Genomic DNA, 13,047 nt, shown 5'->3' with positions numbered 1-13,047 from the left:
AGATGCAGCCATGAGAGTTTTCTTAGGTTTGAGGCAGCTCCTCTGCTGTGCCTGTCAAAGCACCATAACCCACAAGGCTGTGGCAGCTCCTTTCAAGGAACATCACTGTACTTCTTATCTGTAACAGCCTGATACAGCAGCAGATACTGATATGTGAGCTCTGTGGGGCTGACATTGCTTTCTTCCTCTTGTTAACATTATTTTCAGTAAAAGCATTGCTACTAGCTATGGTCTTTACTTACAAATGACTGGAAGTAAGCCATCCAAAGCAGGAATTCTCCAAATTCTCCAAGCATTTCCATGTTTGGAGATCCTCATGCTGTCACATGGCATCTGACAGTATGTTCACTCTGCTAATAAGCCTTTGTGAGCTGTAACCTCAGAACACACTTAGATCTCAGATTGCTAATTATCATCTTCATTCCAGGAAAAGCCTTGCTCCAGATACTGGCAAACATGTGAAACTGAAATAACACCAGACTTCTCACTCACTTCACACAGTTTATGGAGAAAGCACTTGCTCATGTCAGATTTAATGTTAAAAAAAGCCCCTATAACAACTTAAAAAACAAACAAGTTCATCAAATTCCATTATCCTCTAAAAAATTGCATGGATTACAAGATTGTGAAGTTTCTTCTTTAGTAGCTTGCTTTTCCTCCATCCCACTTTTCATTTCAAAGTTAATGGTCTTTAAAGCAAATTTAAAAATGCATTTGTTATGGTGTACACACTGGTAAGACTGCATTGCAAAAAGAAAACTAGACCACCCTGATCAGTAGCACTCTACCACCAATCATCTGGGAGATACCAGGAGACAGCAAACCTTTCCAGTAGGCAGTGTGTGTGTTGCTCCTCTTTTCCAAAGTTTAAGAGAGTCAAATATTATTCATATAGACTGTTCAACACCAACTGGCCTTGCACCCAGAGAACAGCCTGATGAGGATTTATTAATTAGTACAGCTGCAGCCATATAGAGTCTATTGAACATCTGCTTCACAACATACCATCCCCTACAAGTGACAAAAAACTTTCCAGCCAACTTTCCAGCCGGCCGTAATAAAATTAGGATACATGTTCAAGAAAAAAGTCTAAAAGGTAATGTGCAATTAGTAGAGATCCAGCAAGATGATGAGTTTTGCCATCATCCAAGCCTGCATTAGATGTGAATGTGGTCAGTAAAAATGTCCAGATGTTGTATATAGATTCAGGTTATAATGAGAAATATACTGCTTCTAGTAATTGTGATATACATCTGGAAGGTTATCTAGGAACAGGATGGAAAACTCTGGGGAAATAGAAGACATCCTCCATTCTGTAATATACTGTTTGTAATATGGCACAGAGGGAATGTGGCCAGAAGTTTTGCATAAATAATGTCAGTGAGTCAATCCAGGAACTCCGCAATAATGCATCAGCCTAGAAGGATGATTTGTGTTCAAACATCTGCCTCCAGCTATGCTTTTCCCCTATCTATTTTTCCATTCCCTATTTCACATAGTCTTATATCACTGGGAAGACACAAGTGACATTTGACTTGCATCGAGTGATGATGGCTTTTGTGGACACGACCTGCACTATACATCTTTCATGCCCTTATAATTTTTTCTGCGCTGCCATCTACACTGTTGATGCCTTTGATGGTAAATTAGGACACTCCAACCTCCTTATCCAGGAACTATAAGGTACCTTTTTAATCTATCTACTTCTTTGCTATGAAATATACAATCTCTGAATCATAAACCATCAAGGAAAAAGACTGTTTTCTTCTGTAATCACACAGCAGAATGAGGTTATACTCTTACCTAAAGTCTTCTGCTGCTACCATAATGCATCTCACATGATTATATAATGTATCTCTGTGTTTGTTTTAATCCATCTAAATCTACTAAGAAAACAAGAAGAGCAAAATGTATCTTGGGATGAATAGATTATGTGCACGAATGTCCAGTGTGATAGTGCAGGACACAGAATGAGTCCATGAATGGTCACACATGTAGGGGAGCTACTGACCAGAATGCAAAAATTCTCAGGACCAGATTTGTAGCACCAGAATGGCTGATCTTGTTAATACCTATTTTACATGCCATCCATGTTTACATGCAATATCTGATTCACATACAGAAAGGGTTGTGGAACCTGTGAATAAGAAATGAGGCTACAGAATCTAGCTTGATTGACACTGAATAAATCACTATTTTGCTCATAAGAAGGAAGCTAAGGTGAAAGAAAATATCTTGTGCCACAGATACAAGAAATAAAAATGAGCCTTATAATATTTCAAGAATACAAATGTTCTTTGCAATCATGTGATGGGTGCTCAGTGCTCCCCCAAATGACAGTGGGTGAGTTGGGTTTGTTTCTGTAAAGTCACAGAGAAAGTTTTCACCTACTGCTAGATCTTTGCAGTCAGAGAGAGAAATAAAACATCAGTAGAGGCAGATGAAGAGAGAAACCCTGGTCTGCTGTACCCTTCAGGGTCTAAGACAAAAAGCCACGTACCACAGAGCCCAGCAAGGATCCCCTCACACACTAGGACATGTTTTAGAAAGGAAACAAGCACAGGTCTCTCTGTCTGTCCTACTATGCAGAGAGTCACAGGGATATGATCTGTCAACACCTTAATGAGAACTATGTCTCCAACTGCAGAGCAACAATGGGAAACTACAGACCCCTGAAGGGAAAAGCACCCTTGCACTCCTGACTATAATGGTAATAGCACATAAGCAGTCAAACCACAGGGCAGACTAGCTTTTCTCCTGTATTAAGTACTGTGAAGTCTGCTACAAAGTCATTTGTCACCAACATACTTTCAGCATTAGTGTAACACCTGTGAAAATAGAATTAGTCCCTTCATCTCAGTCCCACTGGGTATCAGTCACTGCTTCAGTGGTCTCTTTGGATATGTTTCTGTCCTCTACTGGCCAGAGGTCACGTTTTCCAGAAGCTAGTTGCCCGTATAAATGACAGTGCACATATTTTACATCAAATTGTAATGTTTTCTTTTGCCAGCATCCGCTTCTTTGCAAATGTTCCATTTCCAAGCCATTTTTCTGCAAGCCCCAAGAGAAGTCATCAAACAAGCATGCTGAAAATTTATCCACAGTCATCAGAAATGCACATTTGGCTGATGAAGACATAGAGTTCATATAAACTTCAATTTGGAATGCCTCTTCTTCCAAACAGCCAGTCCCATATGGCATCATTTCCTCAGGAGAAACAGAACCGGGGGAAATGTCTGAAAGCTCAGTACAAAAAGACACAGATAGCCCACAGTTATTTTTGGGGCAAGGCAAGGAGGGAAACTTGATACTGTTCTGTTTAAATAATTTTTAGTGTCAGCATTTGGAGTACTAACACAATTGAAGGCTGCAGGAGAGGTGCTGGGTAGTGAGAGACCAAAGGAGGCATGATACATCTGCTTCTGGGTTTGGGTCTGAAGTCACAATGTCAGGATTATGCTGAGACTTCCAGATGTGTCTTTGGACACGCGACTGAACAACGGCAAAAGCAGGAAGATGATCAGGATGATATTTCTGCATTGTGATACTCTGGAATAAGTGCTGCTACTCGTTTTTCTTCTGTCACAGTTAGTTACAGGGAGAGCGCCAGCTGCCGGGCATAACAGCCCATCACATAAAACATGTGTAAGGATAATAACCTTTATGCCAGAAACAACTGACTGCAAAACTAGTTCTTTGGTGTTTAAAGGAATATGAAATGGGCCAAGGGCAACATTCTTGAGCTGAATGTCAGGAAGGAAACTTCAGAGAGGTAGAGAACTGATGATACAACATGCCTGCCAAGATCAAGAAATGATGTGTGGGACCCACTGCTTAGTGAGAACCAAAAAGCCTCATCATGTTTTAAACACCCCACATGTAGGCTGGACTATCACACTGCACCTGACTTCCCCATATTCTGTTAATGCTTATTTTTATCCTATGGGATAAACCCACATTATAATTATAGTAACCCACACACTTGCCCTGGCTTATGGAGGAAATGTGAGGCCCAACAAGGTCTAAAATTTTGCAGTGCCATTTGGATCAGTCTGCAAGAGGACTGGGCTTCCACATGCAGATCTCAACCCATGAGGTTTCATCCTATTTTCTCCCCCTGTACTGCCAAGGAGGGAGAGGGGGAGAGTGAGGGAATGTGACGGTGGAGTGCTGTCATGGGCACCTGGCAGCCACCCCACCACATAAAGCCATTTTGAAATGGGTAGTTTCCTGATCACTTTTTTTCTGCTTACTCTGTGAACATTCTGAGGTTGAGCTGTGGCAAACCACTGAAGTTCGTTACTCCCTGTATGAAACCCAGTAGGCACGACCCTGCTTCTCTGTGCCTATCCCAGGGTGACTTTAGGATGCTTGTATCCCCAGTCATCTGTTCTGTTTGTGCTGTATATTATGTTCTCTACCTCTAAAACTGGTTCCGAGAGCAAAGTGGGGAGAAAGAGAAGCTGTGAGTTTGTTTGCAGAAACTGCACTCACTCCTTTGCATTCTGCTCCTGGACTGTGTTGTCTGCAACATGGACAGCAAGAGAGAGCTCTCTTTGCTTTTTAGTTATTTTTTAGCTAGCTAAGGCAGAGAAGTTCCCTGGACTGTTGGGTTTTTTTGTTGTTGTTGTTTTTTGGTGTGTTTTTTTTGTTGTTGTTGTTTGTTGGTTTGGGGGGTTTTTGGTTTGTTGTGTTTTTTGGTTTTTTGTTTTTTTTTTTTTTTTTTTTTTTGGTTGGTGTCTTGGTTTTGAAAAGACAGGTGTCTGCTATGGAGAGTCAGGCCTCTCTAGGAAATGAGGAATTTGAATCTGTGATATATGTCCTAAAGTTAATTTGTGTTGATAGATAAAAATGTAATATCATCTAAATAAATGTAAGTTTTGTTTTAATCCAACAAACTATGAGTTAACTCAGAGAAAAGCAGCTCAGAAAAGGTGCAGGAATTTCTCTGGCTTGAAAGGACAAGGGAGGGGGAAACACGAGACATAACATGATTAAGAATTACCAGGAGGGAGACACAAACATGCATTAACTACCAGGAGAGAGACACAAACATGCTTTGGCTACAAATTGTTAAAAAGGAATGTAACATCTGCTCTGAAGTTACTTCATGTTAATAGAATATAAATTGTAATACTGAATGTATGATTATAAGTCCTGTATAAAGTAGCATGTTAGAAGTTAGGTTTTGTTTTAGCATTTTGTGGGTTAACTTGGGAAGAAGGGGATTCAACAGAATACAAAAATATCCCTAGCCTGAAAAGGTTTGGGAGGGACACGGAAAGAGCTTGATTGGAATTACCAGAAAGGAGGACAAAAGACTGTCACTGCCAGTGAGAAAGATAAAGATTTTAACAAAGGGTCCAGGCCATTAGTTATTAGCAGTTAGTAGTTAGTTGTGGGTATCCTCTGTTCTACGTATCAATGTTATCTGTTAGTTATCTGTTTAATGTACTGTTGTACCCTAAAACCCAATCGTAAATGCACTGATTCTGTGGTTCGAATGTTACATTCATCCCGTCCTGTACTTTCCCTGCACCCCTACCTTAGTCTGTAAGCCCCGCTGCTCTCCGAGACACCGCCCACATACCAGCCTGCCCATCAACTTGGGGGCCTCGCCCACTCCTCGCCTGCTCTGGGCCTGTCACCGCCTCTATGCAAATCGAGTATAGCCGGAAGTGAGTCTAGAACCAAGAACCGCTCAGAACAGCGAGCCTGATCAAGACCCGGAGAGACGGAATGCAGCGCTGAGTGGGGAAAGAGCCAAGGTAGCTGCCAGTATCATCTACAAACACCGAGAGGAGTCGCCATAACCTCTGAAGTCCCTGCTAAGAGTCACCCCCCCTAGACATTCGAGCCATCAGTGAGCCTAGGGACTCCCGTGAGGCGTGGCTTCCGGCTCTGCGACGACAGCGGCGCAGATCCGACGTGACCTCCTCCTCGGCGGTGTCCGGCTGGTGCAGCGTGGGCAAGGGCATCCCTACCCCGAGCCGTCCCTCTGCTGAAATCACTAATAAAGGCATTAAAAGGAGATAACATCGACTCCTGCCAATTTATAACAATTTTGGGGGGCTCGTCCGGGATCGCCACGCCCAGAAGAGGACGAAGAAGGGAAGGCGCCGCCCATCTTCGAACTCCTGGGACAGCTGGCGAACATCGGACCCCAGCAACAAGGGACGCAGCATCGAGGAAGACAGCGCCGGGGAGCGCCGGCTGGTAAGTATAGCCGGTGGCGGGAGTGGAGGCGAGCGAGTGTGGTGTGAATGAGACGGGGGCCGGCAGCTCGGACCTCCGAAGCGAGTGTGGACCCCTTAGTACCGCGGTTCCGGGACTCCCGCGAGGGGGCCGGCCGGGAACAGGGGGAAGCGAGTGGAGCCTGAGCGAGTGAGGTGCCTCCAGGGGCATAGTGGGCCCCCCTCCGAACGGGCGGAGGAAACCTAGGGAGTGAGTGGCCCGTGTGAGGTTGATAGGTAACTGGTAGGAGGCCCCACTAGGGATCCCCCCCCACAAGGGTAGTGGCTGGGCCCTGAGGGCGGGTCAACAGGCTACCCGGGGTAGTGGCTGAGGCCCTGAGGGCGGGCCGGCAGGCTACCCAGTGAGCAAAGGCGGTAAGCCCGTAGCGCGGCGGCTGGGGTCCTAAGGGCGGACCTACGGGCCGGCAACGAGGGGGTGCGCCGCTGATTTGGCGTAGTGTAGTGGGACCAAGAGTGCGAGCCTTACACTGGGCGGGGGTAGCTCAAAGGGGAGTTATGCTACCGGGTGTAAGGGACCTGCCCTGGCGGGGGTAGACGTGCAAACCGGACGGGAGTGTTGGGCGGGGGTACCACTAGGGTACGCTACCGGACACGTTGGGACCGTTGGGCGGAGGCGTCTACGCTATCCGGGGGCAGCCCACCGGCGGGCGGACAGGACGCTGTCCCGGGTGGGGGTGTGTGTGGTTAGGGAATTACTGAGGTGCGAGTAGTTCAAAGCTAGGGACAGAGTGAGTGTCGCACCGCGACGCACTAATCCTGGCTGCAGGCGGTGCCTGACACCTTGGGCCCCGGTCTATCGGCCGTCTGCGGGGATTAGTTTAGTGTGGCGTCGTGAGTAAGAGAGGGACAGTGGCTGGGCCCTGAGGGCGGGCCAACAGGCTGTCTGAGAGAGTGAAAGAGGGATAGTGGCCAGGACCTAAGGGCGTGCCAGTAAGCTATCCAGAGTGAATGAAATTTTAGATTTTAGTTGCCCGTCTTTAAAATTTCCGTTTGAGTAGGGGCACCTTATAAGATTTTAGTTCAAGAAAGGTCGCTTTTCTAGTTTGCGTTGTCCTGTCGTAAGATTTCCTTTGGGTAAGGACACAGTAGAGTATTTTCATTTGACCAAGTAAGAATGGGTGTGTGCGGAAGTAAGATCAGGAAGGAGAGGAAAGCGGGAAAAGGGAAGGTAGCTAACATCCCTTCTGATAGCCCACTAGGGAGAATGTTAGACCAGTGGGAGAACAATGAGAAAACTAAGAACTTAAACAAAGTGAAAATGATTCACTATTGCGTGGAAGTATGGCCAACCCTTAATCTACCCGGGGAATGGCCATGGTACGGTACCACCGACTCTTGGATGAGCTCACAGTTAAACCAATATTTGAGAGCCCAAGAGGAAGTAGACACAGAGCAGCTAAGGTATGCTGCCTGCTGGATGCATGTAAGATCAGGTACTGAGACAGTAAAAATTTGCAAGATGCAGGAAAAGGAAGGGAAAAATAAAGATAAGAAAGAAGAGGAGGGTCCTGTATGGGACCCCCTTGAGCACTTACCCCCTCCTCCTATTTACCCTGATCTACCCCAAGTCAGTCCTCAGACCCCTTCCTCACCAGTTTCCTCCCCTGTACCTAATTCCCCTTCCCCTAATTTTTCGGTAGATACGTCCCCGATGGAGACTAATTTTTCTATGAATGCACCTCTGGTAGGTGCTGTGAATTTTTCTGGGAATACACCCCTAACAGTAACATCTCATAGCTCTAGTAAAAACCCCTTTTATAGCTTTGTAGCTTCTCCTACTCCTCCTTCAGTCTCGCAGCCAGTCTCTCCAAGCTCCATACATTCTCCATCGCCATCTAAACTTCCTGTTCCACCTCGTAGTTGGGAGCTAGACCTTAACACCCCGAATACGGACCCCTCTCACAGTACTAACCTCATAGGGGTAACTAAAGTCCCAGAGGGACATAACTATAACACCCGGTCTAGAACTAAACTTTTCCCCTTAAGGGAAGTCCCGATGGGTGGAGTTGCAGGAGGGGTCGGTTTTGTAAATGCTCCACTAACAGCTTCAGAGGTGAGGAATTTCAAGAAAGAACTGGAAAACCTGGTAGAGGACCCTGTAGGCATATCGAATCAAGTTGATCAATTTCTGGGCCCCAATACCTACACGTGGGGAGAGATGAATTCGATTCTGAAGATTTTATTTAGCCCAGAAGAGATTAGAATGATTAGGACCGCCGGGATGAAAATTTGGGAGAAAGAAAACAGAACGGGTCCGCCAGGGGATTACAAATTACCAGTCGTAGATCCGAGGTGGGATCCGAACAGGGAGGAAGACCGGAGAAGTATGGACGACTATCGGAGTCTAATAGTTAAAGGTATAAAGGAATCAGTACCCCGAAGCAATAATACCAGATTAGCATTTGATAATATGCAGGGGAAAGACGAGACTCCTGCAACCTGGTTAAACAGGTTAAAGAGGAATTTTCAACTTTATTCAAATATAGACCCCGATAGTCCCGAGGGTCAGGTGTTGTTAAAGACACAGTTCGTCATCAAGTCCTGGCCCGATATTAGGAGGAAATTAGAAAAAATAGAAGACTGGCAAGAAAAAGACGTAAATGAGTTGTTAAGAGAGGCTTTAAGGGTCTATCTAAGGAGGGAGGAGGAGAAAACCAAGACGAAAGCAAAGATAATGGTGGCTGTAGCAAGAGAAGCGATACAAGATCAAAACCCTCCCAATCGGAGAAATACCAAGTCAGGGGGAGGAAGGGCCTTACCACCTTGGAAAACTCCTGGGAGGCCAGGAGAGGACAGAAAATGCTTCTATTGTGGGGAGGTTGGACACATAAGAAGAGAGTGTCAGAAATTATCCTTGGATGAAGCCATCACAAAAGAACAGGATGCCTTAGAGAAGCTATTAAAGGGCGAAAACAACGAGGATTAGGGGTGTCATGGGCTCTATGCACTAGGGGACCCGATGTACCACCGAGGTGAGCCCATAGTAAATTTTGAAGTGGGTCCCCAACACGAGGAATATGAATTTTTAGTAGACACTGGAGCAGACCGATCCAGTATTAGGAGGCTTCCAGTGGGAGTTAATATCGGAACTAGAACATGTGAGGTCGTAGGAGCGGAGGGGAAACCATTCGCAGCTTCAATTATAGAAGGAATAGAGGTCAAGGGGAATTCCAAACAAATAAGGGCGGATTTTATTTATTTACCAGACCTAGAGAGCAACCTATTGGGACGCGATTTGCAAGTATTATTAGGAATAGGAGTTATCCCCGAAGGCGGCCAAATGAAAGTAAAGATTATGAAAGTAACCGCCGAAGACTTAGAGGAAATAAACCCAGAGGTATGGGCAGAAGGAGGGAAGAGCGGCCTCCTGAATATACCACCTATAGAAGTTAAAATGCAACCAGGAACTCCTCCCATCAGGATAAAACAGTATCCAATGTCTTTGGAAGGAAAGAAAGGGTTGATCCCCATTATTGAACAACTGTTAAAAGAAGGCATCCTGGAACCATGCATGTCCCCACATAACACACCCATCTTAGCTGTGAAGAAAGCGGAAGGGAAATATCGATTAGTTCAGGATTTACGGGAGATTAATAAGAGGACTATCACCAAACACCCTGTAGTCCCTAATCCATACAATCTCCTGAGCCAGATTCCCCAAGAGCATGCCTGGTTCACCATCATAGATTTGAAAGATGCATTTTGGGCATGTCCACTAGCAGAGGGGAGCAGAGACTGGTTTGCGTTCGAATGGGACCATCCTGAAACAAAGAGGAGACAGCAGCTAAGATGGACACGCCTACCCCAAGGGTTCACTGAGTCACCAAATTTATTTGGGCAAGCTTTGGAAAGGCTGCTAGAGCAATTCACCCCAGAAAGACAGGTGCAAATCCTCCAGTATGTGGATGATTTACTGATTTCAGGAGAAAACCAACTTGAAGTGAGAACCACCAGCATTAAACTCCTGAATTTTCTGGGGGAAAAAGGGCTGAAAGTATCAAAAAAGAAATTACAATTCGTGAAACCAGAAGTGACCTATTTGGGGCATTTGATTGGCAAAGGATACAAGAAATTAAGCCCTGAAAGGATTGCTGGAATAATAGCAATACCTGCCCCAAAAACCAAAAGAGACATAAGAAAATTATTAGGCCTTTTCGGGTATTGCAGACATTGGATTGATGAGTACACCCAAAATGTGAGATTCCTTTATGATAAATTGGTAAGTTCAGAGCTCATAGAGTGGACACAAGAGGATGAAAAACAATTAAAAAAAACTAAAAAACAAATTGTCCACTGCACCTGTCCTGAGCCTGCCCGATCTGAAGAAAGAATTCGATCTATTTGTGAACACCGAAGGAGGAGTGGCCTATGGTGTGTTAGCTCAGGAGTGGGGAGGATGCAAAAAGCCAATTGCTTTCCTTTCCAAGATATTGGATCCTGTAGCCCGAGGGTGGCCAGCCTGTCTGCAAGCTGTAGCCGCCACCGCAGTGTTGGTTGAGGAGTCTCAAAAGCTCACATTAAATGGAAAAATTCAAATTCATACACCTCATGATATCAAAACAGTTTTGAGCCAAAAAGCCCCGGGGTGGGTAACCGACTCCCGGATCCTAAAATATGAGATTACTTTAATAAACTCGGAGAACTTGAAGTTAACAGTTTCCAAAAACCTGAACCCTGCACAGTTCCTCTCTGGAGAACCACCTCCAGACTTAGAGCATGATTGTCTGGAACTTATGAGTCTCCAGACGAAGGTAAGGGAAGATTTGGAAAGTACTCCCTTACCTTATGGAAAAAGATTATTCACTGATGGATCATCACGAGTTCTAGAGGGGAAAAGGGTTTCAGGGTATGCAGTGGTAGAAGGATCCACCATAGAAGACATTCAAGTTCGAGAAACGGGAAAGTTACCCTCGAGTTGGTCCGCCCAACTCTGCGAAATTTATGCTGTAAAAAGGGGACTAGACCTATTAGAAGGAGACCGGGGAACTATTTATACCGATTCGAAGTACGCTTTTGGGATAGTCCATACCTTCGGAAAGATCTGGGAGGAACGGGGATATCTCAATTCAAAAGGGAAAGACCTAGTGCATAAGGAAATGATAAGATCAGTTTTAACGTCTTTGTTAAAACCCATTGAGATTGCTGTGGTACATGTAAAAGGACATCAAAAAGAAACCACATTTGAAGGGAAAGGGAACCAACTAGCAGACAAAGAAGCAAAAAGAGCAGCTCAAGACCCCAAAGGATCAATTAGGATATTAGCCTTAAATGAAACATCAGAGGAAGAGGGAGGGGAAGAGAAACCGAAGTACAATAGAACAGAATTAAAAGCGATCAAGGACCTAGGAATGAGGAAGGGAGAGCATGGGGAATGGTTAACTCCGGATGGCAGGAAGTTTTTGAATAAACCCCTAGCCAGAAGGATTTTAACCGAAATTCACGAACTAACCCACTGGGGAACCCAGGGATTATGTGATCATTTCCTAAAAGAAAACTTTTGTATAGGAATATACAGCATAGCAAAAGCCATAACGCAAGGGTGTACGATCTGCCAAAAAGTCAACCAACGGATAGCGAGGAAAGCCATACCTGGAGGGAGGGAACTAGCTCTGAGACCATTCCAGAGTATTCAGATTGACTTCACTGAGATGCCTCAAATCCAAGGATACAAACATCTATTGGTCATGGTCGACCACCTTACTCATTGGATAGAGGCGTTCCCGACCAAAAAGGAAACAGCGGAAGTAGTGGCAAAAATACTCCTAGAGCACATAATCCCTCGGTATGGGTTAGTAAATAACATTGATTCTGACAGGGGAACTCATTTTACTGCTAAAATTCTGCGCCAAACTGTTAAAGAGTTAGGCATAAATTGGAGATTGCACACCCCCTGGCACCCCCAGAGCTCAGGGAGGGTGGAAAGAATGAACCAGACCCTTAAAAACGTATTAACAAAACTAATCGAAGAAACACAGTTAAATTGGCTAAAGTGTTTACCCCTAGCTCTCCTGAGAATCAGAACTAGGCCAAGATCGGATATAGGGGCTTCCCCCTATGAGATGATGTTCGGGCTCCCCTTTCTTTTAACAACATACAGCACCGGGGAATATATAGAAGGTGATACAGCCGCCCGAAAGTATCTACAGACCATCAGTAAAACACTAGAAAACCTCAGAATAAAAGGGTATATTCCTCAAACTTCCCCTCTCGACGCGAACATACATCAAATAAATCCTGGGGATTGGGTTTTAATTAAATCTTGGAGCACTACCCCATTGACCCCAAAATTTGAAGGTCCTTTCCAGGTACTCCTAACCACTCATACCGCGGTACGCACTAAAGAAAGAGGCTGGACTCACATCACTAGAGTAAAAGGACCTGTGTCACCCCCAAGTGAACCCCCAGACCTAAACCAACCAGCTGACTCCTCCGATTGGACGGTAACCCCGCAACTGGACCCGCTAAAACTGACGTTTAAAAGGAAAACAAAAACTCAGTAGAAGACTGGAGCAACTCAGTTGAGCCCCAGAGACTGTTAAAGAACTGTGATTAAGAAATTAATTCAAGTAAAGAAAAGTTATTATAAATCACTTGCTGTTGTATTAGGTTTGAAAATTGTTGACATTGTGTAATAAAAGTTCAGTTAATGTTAAAAGCAGTTAAGCAAATAGATAAGTAAATTAGAGCATCTATTCAAATTTCTCTCCTAGAGCATCCTTTAGAAGGGCGAGATAACCAAATTAACCTCCGAGTGGAAGAAAGGATAACTATAGAACCCTAAGGACTAAACGCG

Source organism: Hirundo rustica, chromosome 1, assembly GCF_015227805.2.
Source record: "Hirundo rustica isolate bHirRus1 chromosome 1, bHirRus1.pri.v3, whole genome shotgun sequence".
Taxonomy (NCBI): domain Eukaryota; kingdom Metazoa; phylum Chordata; class Aves; order Passeriformes; family Hirundinidae; genus Hirundo; species Hirundo rustica.
Note: the sequence above shows the minus strand (reverse complement) of the source record.